This window comes from Pseudorca crassidens, chromosome 19 (genome assembly GCF_039906515.1).
Source record: "Pseudorca crassidens isolate mPseCra1 chromosome 19, mPseCra1.hap1, whole genome shotgun sequence".
NCBI classification, from domain to species: domain Eukaryota; kingdom Metazoa; phylum Chordata; class Mammalia; order Artiodactyla; family Delphinidae; genus Pseudorca; species Pseudorca crassidens.
Genome location: NC_090314.1, coordinates 63,267,281 through 63,286,520, shown reverse-complemented (window position 1 = coordinate 63,286,520; position 19,240 = coordinate 63,267,281). Strand labels below are relative to the sequence as shown.

At 42.6% G+C, this 19,240-nt stretch overlaps 1 protein-coding gene across 18 annotated transcripts in view; it reads left to right on the top strand.

The window, feature by feature from the left end:
- CEP112 (centrosomal protein 112) overlaps window positions 1-19,240 on the top strand; it is a 422,023-nt gene that overhangs the window by 212,228 nt on the left and 190,555 nt on the right. The window lies entirely within an intron of this gene.

The following is a 19,240-nucleotide window of genomic DNA, read 5'->3' as shown; positions in this document are numbered from 1 at the left end:
TAGAGAATGGACTTGAGGACATGGGGAGCGGGAAAGGTAACCTGGGACGAAGTGAGAGTGGCACAGACATATATACACTACCAAACGTAAAATAGACAGCTAGTGGGAAGCAGCCGCACAGCACAGGGAGATCAGCTCGGTGCTTTGTGACCACCTAGAGGGGTGGGATAGGGAGGGTGGGAGGGAGACGCAAGATGGAGGGGATATGGGGATATATGTATATGTATAGCTGATTCACTTTGTTATACAGCAGAAACTAACACAACAATGTAAAGCAGTTATACTCCAATAAAGATGTTTAAAAAAAAAAAGATAACCCAAGAACTTTCGGTGTTTGTTTAAAATACAAATAGAGGTTTTTCCCAACTAAGCCATTTTTAAAAGACTGTGGGGGAAATATTCTTTTTCTGACGTGAAAAACATAGGTTATTCAGAATTTTCCAAATAGGACAAAAATCCTTATATTCTGAATAGATGCATTGATGCAAAGATCTCACTTTATTAGTATCCAATGGTGATGTAATAGAATTACATATGAACTAATAACATATTTGCATTAATATTGTATATATTACTGTGTAGAAGAATACTATTTCTTAGATAGTTAATTATGAGAAAATAGAGAAAGATGCCCTTTCAAGTAAAGTCTACATTTTTGAGAGGTCACCAGCTTTCTTTCTCCATAATAATTCTAAAATTCTGTGATTATTTTCATCTTAAAAGCACAAAAGTAGCCTATATCTACCTATAATTAAACTATTATAAATAATTCAACTTGGTCCTCCTTGTGGAAAAAATTATATTAAGTTTAATAAACAAAAACAGGCTGAGACAAGGAAATTGATTTCTCTAAGAATGATGCATTTATCGAAGTATTATACAATGTATCTTTAGTCCTGTGCATATTTTTAAAATGTGGCAGTTACCATGGAAACCACATTCTATGGCATGTGGTCCACTTTTAGATAAAGAATATTCCTTTTCAAGACAAGCCTTCCAAATAATAACATATAAAGTATTCCATTTGCAATAAGAACTTCATATCAATCAATAATGATTGCTTTAAAAATCTGTCCTATGTTCTCATTATACTTAATGGATTTTTAAAGAAATATTTAAATTGTTTTGAAGAACATTAAGTTGTTCTTAATGATTAAATGCTGAGGATATTTACAATGGAGGGTATAATGTGATCACTCTGCAGTGGTGAAAACCGGGAGACTGCAAGGGAACACAAGTCTGTGTACACAGCGTGTTCCTACAGATAAGAAGCCTTTAGTCATATCGAGTGTCTGAATATCCAGCAATAATGTTGTCAGATTAAGTCATCACGAGAGATGACTGCATCCAATTATTTTCATTTGACACATAAAGAACCTGTGGTTCCAAGGTCATTATCTTGCCCAAGGTCACAGAACTAGCAAACCGGGGCTTCTTAATTCAGTGCTCTTTATCTCACGGCCTCTTCCAAGAAAGGTTTTAGATTTTTGGAGACACTTGGACATGGCAAAAAAGGAAGAGGGCTGTGTGAATCTCTGCCGGGCATGGGAGAGAGACACTGCTACCTTTGTTCCCATGCTGAGATTCTCATCTCAATTTGCATTTCTTTCATTGAGTTGGTGTACTTGATGGTGCTGCCGGTCGTAACTGAACTGGGCTGCTCGAGTCCGGTTTGAGTCAGCAGTGCCTCTGGAGCAGTCCTGAATTTCTCTGCTCGGCCCCTTCCATCGCATCACCTCATCCAGCCCTTCCAGTCCCCCGTAAGGATTAAGTTTCCTATTTGGAAACGGTTTTGACCTTCTTGCCTGGGTCAGAAAATGACTTGTATGTATTTCCGCTTTATCAATGAGGAAAGATTCTGAAAGTGCAGCAAGTTGCCCAAGGTGACATAACTAGTAGTGTAGCTGGCGCTCGTGACCACTTGCCCTGCCCATTCGCCTGCTTATGGAGGAGCGCGTTGTCTCTGAATTTCATTTATTCTGCATAAACTCCATTCCATTTTCATTTTGGATTCTTAATACATTGCTAGGTTTAAACACTGATACCCATACCTCAGGCTATATAAATCCAAATCAGGTTTTAGCCAGTAGTTTCAGTCTCTCTCCAAAGTGACAGTCATGGCTATGTCTATTCTGAAACCAGCTAAACTCGGAAGAGATATGCATTTCTTAATATTTTATTTGGAATAGAATTCCTTCCCACAAATTTTAGAATTTAAAGTTTCCTATGCTTTTAAATGGGTTCACTTTTGGTTTTCACATTATTACTGAAATAAGAAGGTATGTCCAGAGTAAGAATCCAGTAAGCTTTTAGGTCAGTGGGACCTACCAATCTTCATAAGATATTGCTTAGGAATTTGCTTTCAGTATTGGCGAAATACGGTTTGTTGTGAATGGTTTACTATAGATGAATGTCTGTTATATTCATACTAATTTGGAACATTACATATGATCCATTCCTTTTAACGGAGTGACTTTTTAAAGCTCAAAGACTTCAATGTTGGCATTTTTTTCCCTAAAGGGATCCTTGTAAGAATCCTATCACACGGCAACAGCTGGTCAAAACCTCCTAGAAATGAGGTCAAGGTGGTTTAGTAAGTTCAAACCTGGAGACTTTCTTGATAGAAATACAAAGAACAATTAGAAAAACAAATTATGTTGATGCAGTTTGAGCTGAGTTCTAGAGTAATTTTGGTCAAAATGAAAAACTTTCAGAAGAGTTTTCTTTTACATAAAATACTCCAGCAATAAATCACTGTTCCACATGAGGGATGTCATTCCCGTTGACATATGGAAAAACGCCTTCGTTTAGCCCTTTGCCCTTAGCGTTTTGCCCTTCCTTCTCCTCGCCTCTGCCTTAAATGAAATTACTGAGGAAGTTGGCAGAAGTTACCTGGGAGGAAATATGGGACGAATAGCTCTTCTTCCTTGATGTCTTGGAAAAGTCATTTTTGGGTTTCTGACTCAGTTCCCTAAGAGACGTCCCTGATGTCTTCATTTGTATATTTGAGGTAATTTTTTGGGACTGAGAGGTTGAAGACAGAGTACAAGAAGTGACTGGCAAAATGATGATATCATCAAATGTTCAAAGAGCTGGCAAATTGAAGCTCATTAAACTGTCATTTTGTCTTTGGTTCAGGACTAATTGGAATCACGCCTAGTTGGAGGATACGAAAGATATTTAACACCTGAGCATTTTCCATGAGAAAAGTCACAGAAATTTCTGTTGGGGAGACCTTGAACTCCTGTTTGAGGAGGAGAGCAAGGCATTACATGAAAATAATTGTCTATTTTCAAGCTACTTTAATATTTGTGTAGAGAAAACCTTGGAAAATATTGTCGCTAGAAGGAAACTTTTGGATAATAAAAAGTGGCCTCATTGAGACCTAGTTGGTGGATCATTGTGGAACCTGAGACAATATTTTTCCATTGAAACAAATATAAAAATTTAGTGAAAGCTGTTTTTCTTCACTTGTTTTAACAACTAATTTAAATTGTTACCTGACCTCTCAAGTACTTTCGGGTATTTGTATGCTGAGAGGTTGGGGAAAGATCACAAGAAATCGTGAAGAAACAGTGCACAATTAGACCTGCAGGGTTTGAAAATGTGTGCTATTTTTCCTGTTCATTTGGATTTGTTTTGCTCGGGTATGAAGTCAAAGCCTGGAAGTAGTAGTAAGATTTGAGAATGAGCTAATGGTGTCCTCAGATACCATAAGAAGTTTGCTGAAGTTTGTGGCCTGGACCTGGGGTCTCTTTCCTTGTTAGTGGGGGCAGTTGCAACGCAGCAGTGCTCTCAGGGGGTGTGTGTGTGTGTGTGTGTGTGTGTGTGCGCGCGCGCGCACGCGCGTGCGCTTGCGCACGCATGGGTGTGTTTGTGTCCCAGTGACATTATCGCTCTGTGGTACAGAGGAGCTTTCAGTGAACATGCAGCAATGGTCCAGCCAGGCCTAGCATCTTAAAACGAGGGAATTTTCCAGTAAGGACTTGAAAGTTGTAGGTCTTTAAAAAGGTTAAGATTAAACTGGTGACTCATTCATCTTAAGTCTACTCCTTAAGTCAGTCTTTATTAATGAAACAAACCCCAGATCGCTAGGGTCAAGTGGGACCTTATTTATTTCGTTATTTGCAAAGATGTCATTTAACGTACAAAATGCATGTGTTTACCAAATGTTTCCTGAAAGCTAATTTTTGTAATGTAAATGTTATCCACACTTGTTGGGCAAATTTTACAATAGCTCCAGAAAAAATGATGCTGGCATGTGCAACAGGAGAAGTAGAGTGTGAGGGTGGAAAACTTTTGGTTCTTTATTTATTCAAAAATTGCCTCCAAGGCTGTTGTTAGACAAAAGCCCTGAGTTCAGGAGGTGCCGTGTGTCCCCGGCCCCTGTAAAGCCTGTGTGGCTGGTTCAGGTCTTGAGAGCCGTGCAGGTGTAGGACATGCAGCAAACATCCCAATCTATTGCCATAAAGTCGGTGTTTCTTAAAAAAATTCAATTCAGAAATAGGAATAGCAGAGTAGATCTTCTCAGAAAAATCATAATTATTGTTGACTGTTCCGATTGCTCTTTGAAGTCTCATTGTTCCATATCGATATTGACAAAATGGAACTCTGTGACTTGAACACTTTTATAATTGTGACTCTTTGGATCATGTATAAATCAAATTTATTTCCACATACGTTTTCCTATCTGTCAGAATTAGGCAGAATTATGTATACGGAATTTGCTTCTGACACAGCCTTCCTTCAACTTGATTCATTTACTCAGTAAAGGTATTTTGAGTGCAGTTCTGTGCCAGGCCCTGGGGATGGGGGTATACACCTTCAGGAGGTGGCTTTCACATGAATGTTGCCCCAAGTTGTGTAGGGAATGGTCTCTCTGGCCCTAAGAGGATTCCTTTCAGGGTTACAGAAAAGAACAAGATAGATCAGTCCTCTGCTCTAAAGGAACTTACACTTGAATGGGGGAAAGACAGACGATAACACAAATCACAACTTAACAAGGAGAGCATTGCGTGACAGTCCCTGTTAGGTGCAGAGCTGTGGTACTGTGCCCGGTGACTGTTCGCTGGCCGTCAGCGAGGCCGCTCCAGGGGGAGCTGTCTAAGCTGACGGAAGAGAAGAGGAAGCCTGTGTGTCAGGAGCAGAGCAGGTGCAGGAAGGGCCGGGCCTCTGAGGAGCTGGGTTTGACTCTGCATGCGATTGGAAGACAAGGAGAGGCTTCTGAGCAGGAAGGTGACGTGATCTGACTCACGCTTCTAAAAGGCCACTGAGGCTCTGCGGGCAGTCCTGGGTGTCTGTGTGATGTTTGCATTTGTCGGTAGGACTTGCTGATGGGTAAGCTGTGGGGAGTGAGGCAAAGAGGACTTCTGTAGAGTTAGGGTTTGAGCAGCTATAGTTAGACGATGGTGCCAGCTGTGAGGGCAATTAGGAGGGAATGAAAACAAAGTTCTGCCGAGTTAAGTTCGAGCCTCACGTTAAATATCCAGATGGAGGTGCGTCAGACAGGGAGTTGGAGATGCAGGTTGAGACTCCAGAAATACGAATTTGGACATCATTGGCATACAGGTGATAGATAACGTATGGGCCTAGATGCAGTGATCAATTTCTTTCGAATATGAAAACAAAGGTGCTGGTTCATGACCAGTCTCGACCACTTGCTGGCTTTATAAACCTGAGTAACCAATTTCATATCTCTGATCATTGTTTTCCACATCTGTGATATCCAGTCGTTCATTCAGCGGTGTCCTCTACTGAGCTCCCACTACGTGTCAGGCACCGTAGTCAACCTTGGAATATTCAAAACGGAGTGATTCTTGCCCTCCAGCTCATATAGTCTATGGAGAAGCAGGCATTTGTGCATCTGTCATGATAGGAGGGCAGTATGGTTCCTTCCAACAGCTGGGGGCAAAGAATACCTTCCTTTCACATAGACGGAGGGTGCGTCTGCATAGAGCAGAGACACAGTAACACCCCTGGTCAGAAGGACAACCTGCCCTGGCCCACAGGTCCCCATGGGGCACCCTTTTGCTGGTGGTACCACCTGATCCATGTGATGATTTAATCGGGCCCTTTAGGATGCCTAGCTCCCCTTTCTTTGGGGTGGAGGGAGGTCGGTACCCTCCTGGCTGCTTTGTACTCTCTGGAAACTGCCTACATGCCCGCCTTGCCCACCTTGTGTGTAAGGAACTAGTAACAGTACCAGCGTGGAAATGGGCAGTTATATCTCGGGGCCTCCTCTAGCGGACCCAGCCTTTAGGCCTTCTAGAGTTACACACGTGTGTATAGCAAAGTGCAATGAAGTGAGGAAGTGCCTTGATCCCAGGTAAAGAAGAGATGGAGTTATGGAGTGTGGGGAGATAGGGTCTGGGAGGGGATCAGAAAAGGTTGATACCATATGCATTGAGGTTTTTTTAGTGAATAGAAATTTGCTACGCAAATTAGACTAGGAAAAGTATTCTAAACAGGAGTAGCAAGATCAGTACCTGCAAAATACTTTACACCATGTTGGGAAGTCAGAACCAGCTCTCCTTGAACGCCGGTCTCCAGTTTGGGGTTTACACTGTCTATCTGTGCTGCCATTTCTGTGTCTTCCATTTCCTTACCTCAGTGTCCTACCTGCAACACTTGTTACCCCTTCTGGTAATTATTTAGAACAGTGTTCTCCCAAGTAGGGTCCATTAGGATATAGGAAGAAAGAAAAGAACTTCCATTTATGTGTATTTGTATTTCATCTATTTTGTGTAAGTTTTTGTAATGTGCAGAATGTATTAATATGGCAGTGTCACAGATTTACACATATACATGCTAGGTTGCATGCTCCAGTTTTTTATGATAGGCGTGTCCAGTGCAAAGTGGAGAGATCATAACTGTCGACAGTCAGAAGTCACTGGAGAATTGAAGCAGAGGATTAAGAGTCGTAAGGCAGTGAGATTGGAGGCTGGGTGGCTCGTTGGGAGTCATCCTAGTGACAGGTGATGAGGGACTTAGCCAAGGCTTTGGCGACAGGAAAGCTGATGTGGCAGAGAGGGAGGGAGAGGAGGCCGGAGCTGTGGTCCATGTGCACAGGGCATCAGGTGTTGATGTCACTTAGGCACCTGGGAATATAAGGCTAGAGTTCAGAGGAGAGCTCTCCTCTGGAAATAAAGTCTTGGGGGTCACCAGGATGGATGGCAGCAGGTACCAACTGTGAGGATGAGCCCCTCTAAGGAGGGGAATGGAATGAGGGTGGGCCACACTCATTGCCTAAGAGAAGATGGAGGACATAGCACTGAACGAGAAGACTGGGAAAATGGCTCAAGGATGAGGGCAAGGGAACCAAGAAAAGGTGGTGATTCAGGAGCCATAATGCCTGACTCCTGGGTTTTTGTGAGTTTGAAATGGGCAAATACTTTCAAATAAGCCTGTAAATGTTAGTTTACGTATTTCAGTTTGTGAACCGTGGCCAAACAACGTAGACAGATGGCCGCACCAAATGAGCAGCAGTCCGTAAGGACCGACTCCACGTGGCCCAGTCCTGCCGCGGGACACGGGCTCTCAGATCAGGGAAGCCAGCGATGGGAAGGTAGACCCAGGTGAAAGCCGCATCGCGGCTCGGAGTGGCGGGTCGTGCTCGACCTGCACCCACGCCAGCCCGGCTCCCGCCCGGCCCCACTTCCGGGCCCGCTGCCGCTCCCGGGAGGCTGGGGTCCACGGAGAGCCGCCGGGTTGGGGACAGAGGAGGGTGTCGCAGACGCCCTGGAGATCAGCCAGAGAGGCGCAGAGGAGCAGGGTGTGTCCTGGCCCGCACAGGAGCTCAGCGTCTGAGCCTCCGAGGTCGAGGCCTGGGAGATGGGAGACCACAGGCTGCCCGCAGCCCTGAGATGCCCCGACGGCGCCCCTGCCGGGCCCGGGGCCCAGCCGCGAGGCTGCTGGAAATCGCCACGGGGAGCCTCTCTCGTTTGCCCTCTTCCTTATTTAACGCGCGCGCCTTCACTGCCTCACTCATGCGTGCGTTTCAGTGTTCAAAACGGATAAATATTACACAGCAAGGCGACTTCTGGAGTAGGTAACTCGTGACCGCTTTTACACCTTAAATGAATAGAGGAGAAAGGAACAAGTGATTTCTCTTAAGATGGAACTGTGTCTCCAAGGGTTCCTTCACTTACCTCTTTGTTCATTCCGCATTTACGGAGCACCCTCATGCGCCAGCCACTGCGCTGAGAGAAGGGACACAAAACACATAAGACACAGCCCTCGCTGGAAGAGCTCCCACTCCGCCAGGCAGTTTAGCAAGTCCGCAGAGCACCGGGAACGAGAGAATCGCCCTTCCCTGCTTACCTGCCCCGCGTTCCCAGTCAGGAGGCTGCGTGTGCCCCAAAGAGCCTGGGAACGCCCCAGAGGAGGGAAGGTCTGAACAGCACTGAGGTGCAGAGGAAAGTAAGCGACCGCATCACGGAATTGTTTCTCGTTAAATGGCTCTCGTCAGAGTGAAATCCGGATTGACATGTATACACTGGTGTGGATAAAATCGATGACTAGTAAGAACCTGCTGTATATATAAAAAAAAAGAAAAAACCTATTTATTAAAAAAATAATAATAAAAAAATAAGGCTTTTTCCAAAAAAAAGTTCTCGTCGCATACACACACAAAATTGTAACTACGTGAGGTGAAGGATGTTAACTAGACTTATTGTGATAATTTCACACCATATGCAAACATCAAATTATTATGTGGCACTCCTGAACTAATACAATGTTGTATGTCAATTATACCTCAATTTAAAAACCATTATGTACATCTAAAGCTAATACAATGTTATATGTCAATTATATCTTTATTAAAAATTAAATTAAAAAAAAGTGAAATCCGTCACACTGAAGAAGCGGGAGTTTTGATGGATGGAAAGAGTGGAAAAGGAGACGGAAGAGGAACACTGTCCTGGTGGGACACCATCGAGGGTGGGAGCTGCGGTCTGGAGACGCGCGCGCCTGGCGGTGGGGGGCGGGGCAGGGACAGATGCAGGAGCTGCAGACGACGAGGTGGGACCTTCAGCTGCCTCGAAGTCAGGCCCAGGGTTAGTGGCGCCCCGACAGTCACCTAGAGACACGGCAGAGGCCGCAGCCCCTACCTGAGGAGGGTGACCCCTTGGAGCACCTGTCCTCTAGGGCCCGGGGGCTCCCGCCGCGTGGGCACTCTGCTTACCGCCCCCTGCCTGCCGGGGCGCCCTCCCCTGCACCCCAGCCCCGACCCTGGTCCCCGCCTGCTGGGCCGCCTCCTTGTGGGACTGGCGGAGGTCAGCTCTCCGAAGCGGACAGGCGTGTGCTCAGGGCCTGACCCGTCGTGGCCGCACAGGGTGACAGCGAAGGGCAGCGCCCGGGCTCCGAGCTGTGGAAATAGGAGTAGCCCTACAGGAGGGGAACGTTTCCAACTAGAAATGGCCTGCTTTTATTTGTTCCTGAGAAGGAGAACCGAGCAGAGCGCGCGTGCTGGACACCTGCACCGGCTTTCTGGGAGGGGGCAGGTGTGAGCTCAGTTCTGACAGAAGGCGGGCAGACCCGGCCGGGCGGCGCTGGAGTAAGGGGTTGGGACTTGCCCCCACGTCGTGTGCCTTCAGAGCTGTGAGCGCTTCCCCCGCACCTCGTCATGGTATCAGTTACAGGCCAGCCCTTGGTGGGACAGCCTTTTTCTGCTACTGCTCTCTGGTGGCCCGTGGTTGCTGTCCAGGAATACCGTGAGGCCGCTTCGCAGAGCACGTCAGATCGACGAGTCAGACGACCTAGAGCCTCTCGCCACCCAGAGCAGCGCCCAGGGGCTTACACGCGGTATTAGGGCCCTTGCTTTTCGGGTGGCATCAACGTCATACTGCAGTTGGGGCTGCAGTTTTTCCCCCTAAGCACCTCTTTCTCTTCTGCAACCCTATGGCAGCCCATGGTTGTTTAGACGGAGCTCAGGAATGTTTTTAAATATTAATTTGGTTTGACATGACTTGGTGCACAAATTAATTATTCAAGCACATATTGTTCCACGTACATGAAAAGAATGGAACTGTAGTGAGTCGCGTTCTGACTACCACATGTGCATCATGATGTTACCAGCAACAGACTATTAAGAGAACAAAAGCTGGCAACATACAGTAACTCTGGATTTGGCCAGTCCCACAAAATTAGCATAAATATGTGAAGCGATCAGAACACTTTGGGACTTCCTAGGAAAGTGTCCCTATTCTTATCTAGTTCTAAAAGAATGTGGAGTAAACAATTCATTTAACCGAGGATAAAAATATGTCTGCTATGCAGTTATAATCGTGTGTCATTAATCAGAAAATACTGCAGAAACTCTGACAAATTAAAAACACAAGGATGTGTCTGCAAGGGTTTTTTCAGCCATTAAAAAGCTGCTTCACCTCTCAGGCAGGCTTTCATGGCAACTCCTTGCTCAGTGTACTGACATCTTCAAAGACTCTGACATCTGTCGGCCTTTGAACTACCATTAAAAAATATTATCCCATTTCCATTCTTTTATGCCCATTTTTTTAATTATAGCCCTTCTTTCAAGTTGAGAACATGGTTGGTTTAAATGATGCTGTCCTTTCGTTTTCAGCCACCCAGCTGCGGTTTGAATAAATTGATGTAGAATCAAAGGCGGGACTTTAAAGGAAAAAGGTTTGATGGACTTGGACTCCGAACCAGATGAGGTTTTATGATGAAAAGGGTTTAATCCCAGCACAGGCATTGCGTCTATCAGTTGAGCAGAACAAAGCAATTCATATATATAGGTTCACGCGAAATGATCTATTTTTTTTTAACAGCACAGATCTCTTCAGGACTTGCAAATGTGGCATTAGCTAATATTCAGAGAGCTGATTTCCTTTCATCCACCAGAAGCTTATGATTATAGTACAGTTCTCGAATTGGAAATGAGAGCTGCAACACAGATTTAAAGCTGTGCTGTCTGATTTGTATTCAATCTACATGTCACTGCGGGACAGGGTAGTCTGGGCCAAGCTGGTTCAACACAGGGGAGAACAGTTTCATCATCTGAGATTCTTAGTCAAAAATATCACCAGCTAATTAAGACAACAGTCTCATGAGTATTAGCGAGGTGTTTGGTTGATTGGTATCTCTTAAAATTTGACAAGAAGGATTGAAGATGCATCCTCTCTTTTATTTCATATGCTTCTTGCAGTGTTAATGTGCACAGGTGCATTGCAGGGGAATGAAGTGTAGTCAGTTAACTCAGACCACTTTTTTAGAAAAGGAAAACAACGTAACTGTAAAACAATGACTTATTTGGCCTTCAGATATTTCCCCTCATCCAATTATTGATCTGAAAAACAAAAAATCCTTTCTGAAAGTAGACTTCAACATTGCCTTTGCTCAGTAAACTACTGAATGATAAACGTTATTTTGAGCCAGACCATTCAGTAACTAGATAAGTCATTTAGGATAATTGCAAACCTAGAACATAGATCTAAGTCCACTTTAAAGTAAAAAGTGATTAAAAAAATTTTTTTTCTATAATAATTCAGGGTAAATTGTACTTTTAATCCATTAGAAATTTACTTAAGATCATGCGCACCTGTTTTACATTAGAAATGTGCTATTTTTTCAGAGTAAAGAAATGGTTCTTCCATTTACTTGGAAGGTTTGGTACCATTTACTTGTACAGATTTGATCATTCTGCACCAATTATTTTTCATTCTCTTCAAATAGAATTTCTATTTTAAACTACAAATTAGTATCCAAACCGTATTTGAAGAAATTCTGAACATGCATAGTTTTAATCTGGCAAAACAGATGTCAGTTAGAGGAGCGGTACTTTAATTCTTCTCCTACTACGATCTGTGGTCTACCTCAATAGTCTAGAATGCTTCATTGTCTTTTTTTCCTCCCTTCTCTTTAGAAGAAAACATGGAATAATGCACTTTGATATAGGGTTTACCAGGAAGTACATTTTGCCTAGCCCTAACATATTTTTGTAGATTTATAAGTTTACTGAGTTACTTGGAAGAAGTTGGATTGCTCTCAGTATAATCATCATTGCTTTTCACTCTGGAATCCTATTTTAGCTTCCCCCTTTTTTATTATGCAATGGTGAGCCAATCTTTCACTGCTGTTAACCATGTAGTTAAGTTTTCATCCCTATATACATCCCTTTTGCTCTATCCTACTGAATTATGTCTGTGTCTTCCCAGTGAGTCCTAGTTTTCCCCTGCTTCTCCCACTTCTCCATCTGAATTTCTTATTTCTCTACCAGCGCCACGACCTTACACTAAATATTGTGGTCTCCCCGCCCTTTTTTTCCCTTAATTCTTCTGTTAAGCAGCCGTCTGCATGTCAGTGGCCTTAAATAACAGCTATGTGCTAATGACTCAAAGCTCCCATCCCTCATGTGAGAACTGGTCGCAGATATCCAGCTGCTTCCTGGCCCCTTCTCTTAGCTCACAGACGCCTCAGATGTCACATGTCCAGAACTGAAACCTCCACCCCCGTCTTTTCCATGTCTATGAGCTCAGTGCTCAAGCCACAACTTGGGTGTCATTCTCGAATGGCTTACCTTTCTCTTAATCTGTCAGTAAATACCATAGATTCAGCCCCCCAGAATCTATCTCGAATCCATTCATTTCCTTCCCTTCCAGCCGCTCCCTAGTCCAGGACACCACCGTCTTTCACCCAGACCTCCACAGTAGTCCCCTAACTGATAGTCTTGCTTTCCTTCTTGTTCTTCTCAGCAACCATAATGATCATTTTCAAAATATATGTTGGATTACAAAACCTCCCTGCTTAAAATCCTTCAGTAGCTTGTATTTAGAATAAACTCCAAGCTTCTTAGCATGGCCTACAGAACCTTGCATGAACTGGCCCTGTTGTTACTTTCCCAACACTTTCTCCCGCTCTTCTCCCCTGGCTAACTGTGCTGGAGCAACACCAGCTTCTTTCTCATTGCTGAAATATACCAGACTCTTTCTAGCCTTCATACTTTGGCCCGTGCTATTTATTGGGACTGGAAAGCTTTTGCTCTGGCCCTTGGCATGAGCAGCTTCTTCTCATTCTTTAAGTCTTAGCCTAATTGTTAACTCCTCACATGGGCCTTCCCTAAAAAGGGCTTCCTTTCAGTGATGCAGGCCTTCCTCAAGAAACTAGAAAAATCTCAAATAAACAACCTAACCTATCACCTAAAAGAATTAGAAAAAGAAGAACAAACAAAACCCAAAAGCAGAAGGAAGAAAATAATAAAGATCAGAGAGGAAATAAATAAAATAGAGATTAAAAAAAAAAAAGGAAAGGATCAATAAAACCAAGAGCTGATTTTTTGAGAGGATAAACAAAATCAACAGACCTCAAGCCAGGATCACCAAGAAGAAAACAGAGAGGACCCAAATAAACAAAATAAGAAATAAAAGAGGAGAAATAATAATTGATACTACAGAAATACAAAAAATACAGCCTGCCAAACTGAGTCAAGAAGAAACAGACAAATTGAACAGACCGATCACTAGAAGTGAAATAGAATCTGTAATTTTAAAAACTCCCTGCAAACAGAAGTCCAGGCCTGAATGACTTCACTGGGAAATTCTACCAGACATACAAACAAGAACTTACACCTTTCCTTCTCAGTCTCTCCCAAAAGATTGAAGAGGAGGGAACACTCCCCAAGTCATTCCATGAAGCTACCATCACCCTGATACCAAAACCAGACAAAGATACTACCACAAAAAGAAAATTACAGGCTAATATCTTTGATGAATATAGACACAAAAATCCTCAACAAAATATTAGCAAACCAAATCTAACAATACATAAAAAGGATCAAACACCATGATCAAGTTGGATTTCTTCCAGGGTCACAAGGATGATTCAACATATGCAAATCAACCAAAGTGATAAACCACATCGATCAAAGAAAAGACAAAAACCACATGATCATCTCAATAGATGCAGAAAAAACATTTGATAAAATTTAACATCCATTCATGATAAAAACTCTACCAAAGTGGGTATAGAGGGAACATATCTCAACATAATAAAAGCCATTTATGACAAACCTACGGCCAGCATAATACTCAACAGTGAAAATCTGAAAGCCTTCCTGCTAAATTCTGGAACAAGACAAGGATGCCCACTCTCACCACTTCTATTCAACTTGGCATTGAAAGTCCTAGCCACAGCAATCAGACAAGAAAAAGAAATAAAAGGTATCCAAACTGGAAGGGAAGAGGTAAAATTGTCATTATTTGCAGATGACATGATACTGTATATAGAACCCTAAGGACTCCACACAGAAACAGCTAGAAATAATAAATGAATTCAGCAAGGTAGCAGGATACAAGGTTAATATACAGAAATCAGTTGCATTTCTTTCCACTAATAATGAAATATCAGAAAGAGAAAGTAAAACAGCCCTGTTTAAAATGCATCCAAAAAAAATAACCTTGGAATACTCTTAACCAAGGAAGTGAAAGACCTATATGCTGAGAACTATAAAACATTGATAAAGCAAACTGAAGATGATTCAAAGAATGAAAAGCTATCCCATGCTCTCGGATTAGAAGAATTAATATTATTAAAATGGCCATACTACCCAAAGCAATCTACAGATTTAATGTGACATTACCCATGACATTATCAAATTACCCATGACATTTTTCACAGAACTAGAACAGGTAATCCTAAAATTTATATGGAACCACAAAAGACCCAGAATCGCCAAAGCAATCCTGAGGAAAAGGAACAAAGCTGGAGATGTAACCCTCCCAGACTTCAGACAATACTACAAAGCTACAGTAATCAAAACAGCATGGTATTGGCACAAAAACAGACATATGGATCAATGGAACAGAATACAGAGCCCAGAAAAACTGGCGCACCTGTGGTCAATTAATCTGCAACAAAGGAGGCAAGAATATACAATGGAGAAAAGATAGTCTCTTCAATAAGTGGTGTTGGGAGACCTGGATAGCTTCATGTAAATCAGTGAAATTAGAACACTCCCTACACCATATACAAAAATTAACTTGAAATGTTAATATCTAAATATAAGACACGACACCATAAAACTAGAAGAGAACATAGGCAAAAAATTCTCGAACATAAATCATAGCAATATTTTCTTAGGTCAGTCTCCCAAGGCAAAAGAAATAAAAGCAAGAATAAATAAGTGGGATCCAATCAAACTTACAAGCTTCTGCACAGCAAAGGAAACCATAAATAAAATGAAAAGACAACCTACAGACTGGGGGAAAATATTTCCCAATGATGCGACTATCAAGGGCTTAGTTTCCAAAATAGACCAACAGCTCATACAACTCAATATCAAAAAACAACCCAATAAAAAAATGGCCAGAAGACCTAAATAGGCATTTCTCCAGAGAAGACATAAAGATGGCCAAGAGGCACATGAAAAGGTGCTCAACATCACTAATCATTAGAGAAATGCAAATAAAAACTACAATGAGGTATCACCTCACACTGGTCAGAATGGCCATCATCAAAAAGTCTACAAATAACAAATGCTGGGGATGGTGTGGAGAAAAGGGAGCCCTCCTGCACTGCTGCTGGGAATGTGAACTGGTACAGCCACTATGGAGAACGGTATGGAGGGTCCTTAAAAAACTAAGAATAGATCTACCGTATGATCCACCAATCCCACTCCTGGGCATATATCTGGGAAAGATGAAAACTCTAATTTGAAATGATACATGCACCCCAGTGTTCATAGCATTATTTACAATAGCCAAGACATGGAAAAAACGCAAATGCCCATCAACAGATGAATAGATAAAGAAAACGTGGTACATGTATACAATGGAATACTACTCAGCATGAAGAAGAATGCAATATTGCCATTTGCAGCAACGTGGATGGACCTAGAGATGATCATATTTAGTGAAGTAAGTCAGAGAAAGATGAGTATTATATGGTATCACTTATGTGTGGAGTACAAAAAATAATACCAATGAATCTATATACAAAACAGGAACAGAGTCACAAACATAGAAAACAAACTTATGATTACCAAAAGGGAAAGGGAGGGGAGGAGGGATAAATCTGGAGTATGAGATTAACAGATGCGAACAGTAGTTTGTACATAAAATGGATAAGCAACAAGAATTTACTGTATAACACAGGGAACAGTATTCAGTATCTCACAATAACCTATATTGGAAAGTAATCTGAAAAAATATATATGTATATAACTGAATCACTTTGCTGTACACCTAACAATATTGTGAATCACATATACTTCAATATAAATAAATAGATAATATAAATAAATACATAAATAGGGCTTCCTCTATCAAGCACCTTGTTTGTGAACTTCATAGCACTTTTCCCAGTTTATATTACCTATGTATTAATTTTTTTGTCTACTCCCCCAATGGACTGAGAAAATGGACCTTCTGCGCTTTCCTCACTTCTGTATACCCTCTACTGAAAAGATTCTTGGTGCAGACCGTGGCCTCGGCAAACGTTTGTGAGCATCTGTGTCAACAAAGGCAGAGTCACTGAGCAATGGGAGCCACAGGAAAGCGGAGCTGGGCCTCCTCCGAGGAGCCGGCAGTGGCTTCAGAGCTGGGTTAGGTCACAGGGGTCGAGGCGACGGTCTGCCAGGCTCTCAGCAAGCCGCCAGCTCGTTAGCGTGTTTTGGTTGTGTGTGTGTTTGTTCTTTGGGGGATGGCACCGGCAGTGTATTGTCATTCCCATCTCTGAGTTCTCACAAAATTTCTAATCTACAATGACAAAAATAGGTGTGTAGCATTAGCCCATAATCACCGTGACGTCATTATTGTTTCCATGTTTGTGTCTTCCAGAGGAGGGACTGCACCTTATGTCTTTGCATCCAAAGATCCTGCCAGAGGGCCTGGCCCAATCAGTGAATGAATACAAATCAGTAAATTTAACTATTTTGCAGGGATTGGTCTCGGTCTGGGCTCTGCTTGTTCCCATATTTTTTAACCTTCAGATTTCTAAAATATGCAGCCAGTTTCTTTATTAAATCTCCAAATCGTATTGACTTCAGAGAATTGGTTGCCACTTGGGTAATAATAAATTATAGCATTTAATTATAGAATATTTATATTCTATAATTATAGAATATTTATCCAACATATGCCAAGGCCCTCCTTAGTTTCGGACACATTGCTAGCTGCTGAAGATGTAAAAAATGAATAGCACACACTTAATCATTGGGGGAAAAGACAAGAAACATAAATGTAAGCGGAGCGTTAGAGACCTAATGGGACTTTGTGAGCTGCGAAGGACGGAGACCTCAGCCATCGCGGATGGGGTCCTCGGGCAGGGCGGTAGCGCCGTCTCTCCAGCGTGCACGTGCCTTGGGCACTGCTCATGTGTTCTTTTCTCCCAACTGAAAAGAGTGTAACTTTCCTCCTTTATTATTTCTTTAACTTTTTTAGTACGTACAGAACTATCTTACCTCTGTGTGGTGTCTCCGTGCAGAGGCTGTCGTGACCATGAAGGTCCAGGCACATAATCTGTAAACGTTCCTTTTTTAGTTCTTTGCTGAAAGCCATCACAACCAACTGAGGAGTGAATTACGCTACTGATTCCGTGGTGTTCGAACAATATTCCTACATATTTTAGTCTTCCTCTCCATAATTTATATTAAAATCTTCAAAAGGGTGGGAGAGTGTCTTTAATTTTGTTGTCTACTGGTAGCAACCATGAGATTGATCTGGTCTTATCTTAGAGGACTTCTGAGTGTTTCTCTGGTACATAAACTGAATTCAGTGTGTAGAAATCCTACTTTCCTATCACTGAGTGTTGCTACTCTGAGGACAAATGTAGCATGTGTGTCATGGGGTCCTGCGGTACCATAGAGACATCGCTTGTTCTTTCTATCCACGTCCAATGGGTATGATGTTATAATTAAGGGTAGTTAGCTGGCAAAGGGAACATAGTCTGAGTTCTTCAGGAACTTCTCTAGCTCTTTTCCAGGCAATAAATTAACTTTTAAGGGGGTAAAATAATGAGACGGTTGTTTGAAGCTATGTCTGATGGCCAAGGCGAAAACATATACACATGCAAGTGTGCGCGTGCACACACACACGCACACACACAGAGCCTTTCTTCTGCTTTGCCTCTGAAGTTCATGTGTGAAGTTGGCTGCATCTGTTCTCATAAAAATGACACAAGGGAAAAAAACACATCAGTCATAATGAAGCAGCATTGCTTTAGCTCCAGAGGGCCTTTGACTTCCTATCTCTATTTTTTGTTTTTACCATAATCATAAACTTTCTCATCTGAGATGAAGAGTGTGGAATTATTACATTTTGTTCCTTTATTAGGCAACTCTGGAGGTTGAACCATCAGGAGATTTTCTCGCTGGAATAGGAAGCGTTAAGACAATTACCTGGCGTTGAGTACTGTCCCCACCCTTGTCCTGTGGTCAGAGGGGCGACAGCCTCACCCTCAGGGGTGCGTCTTTTACACCCCACGGTCACAAGTTTGTTCACTCTAAATCAAAGCCCTCAGAAGGTCTTCCTGACTCTTAGTTTTTTCTCAAATTTTTCATTTGGACTTTTCAGTCAGTGTCTTTGGGAAGTCAGATTTCTTTCCCTTTATGCTCAAGAGTGATAGTTTCAAGGTCTTAAAAAAATCTTGTTGTACTTTTCCTGTTTATTTTCAGAGCCTCTTGTTTTCATTGTATAGATGTAATAAAATGTCCTCTTCCCACGTTTATGAATTACCGCTCTCCTCCAGGGCGTTTTCCTGTCCGTCTGTTCATTCATGTACTTGTCTTGGCTCTTCTGTGCTTGCTGGCTTTGCTTTCTGTTCATGTTACAGAAGATGAATATTGTATTAGTTGCCTGTTGCTGTTGTAACAAATTACTACAAACTTCGTTGCTTAAAACAACAGAAATTTATTATCTTATAGTTCTGAAGGTGACGAATCCAAAATTAGTCTCACAAAACTAAAATCAGGTTGTGGGCCAGGGTGGTCCCTTCTGGAGGCTCCAGGGAAGAGCCTGCTTCCTTGCCTCTTCCGCTTCTAGAAGCCGCCACCTTTCTCCGCGGGCCTGCCCCACATCACGCTCCTTCTTGTGCTTCCATGGTCAGCTGTCCCCTCTGGCTCTGACCCTCCTCTGTCGCTCTTCTAGGGACCCTGTGATGGCATTGGGCCCACATGCATACGCCAGGGTCCCTGGTCACATCTCTACCCAAAGATGCCCCTTTTACCATGTGAGGTGACACAGTCATGGGTTCTGAGGGTTATGACATGGACGTCTTTGGGTAGAGG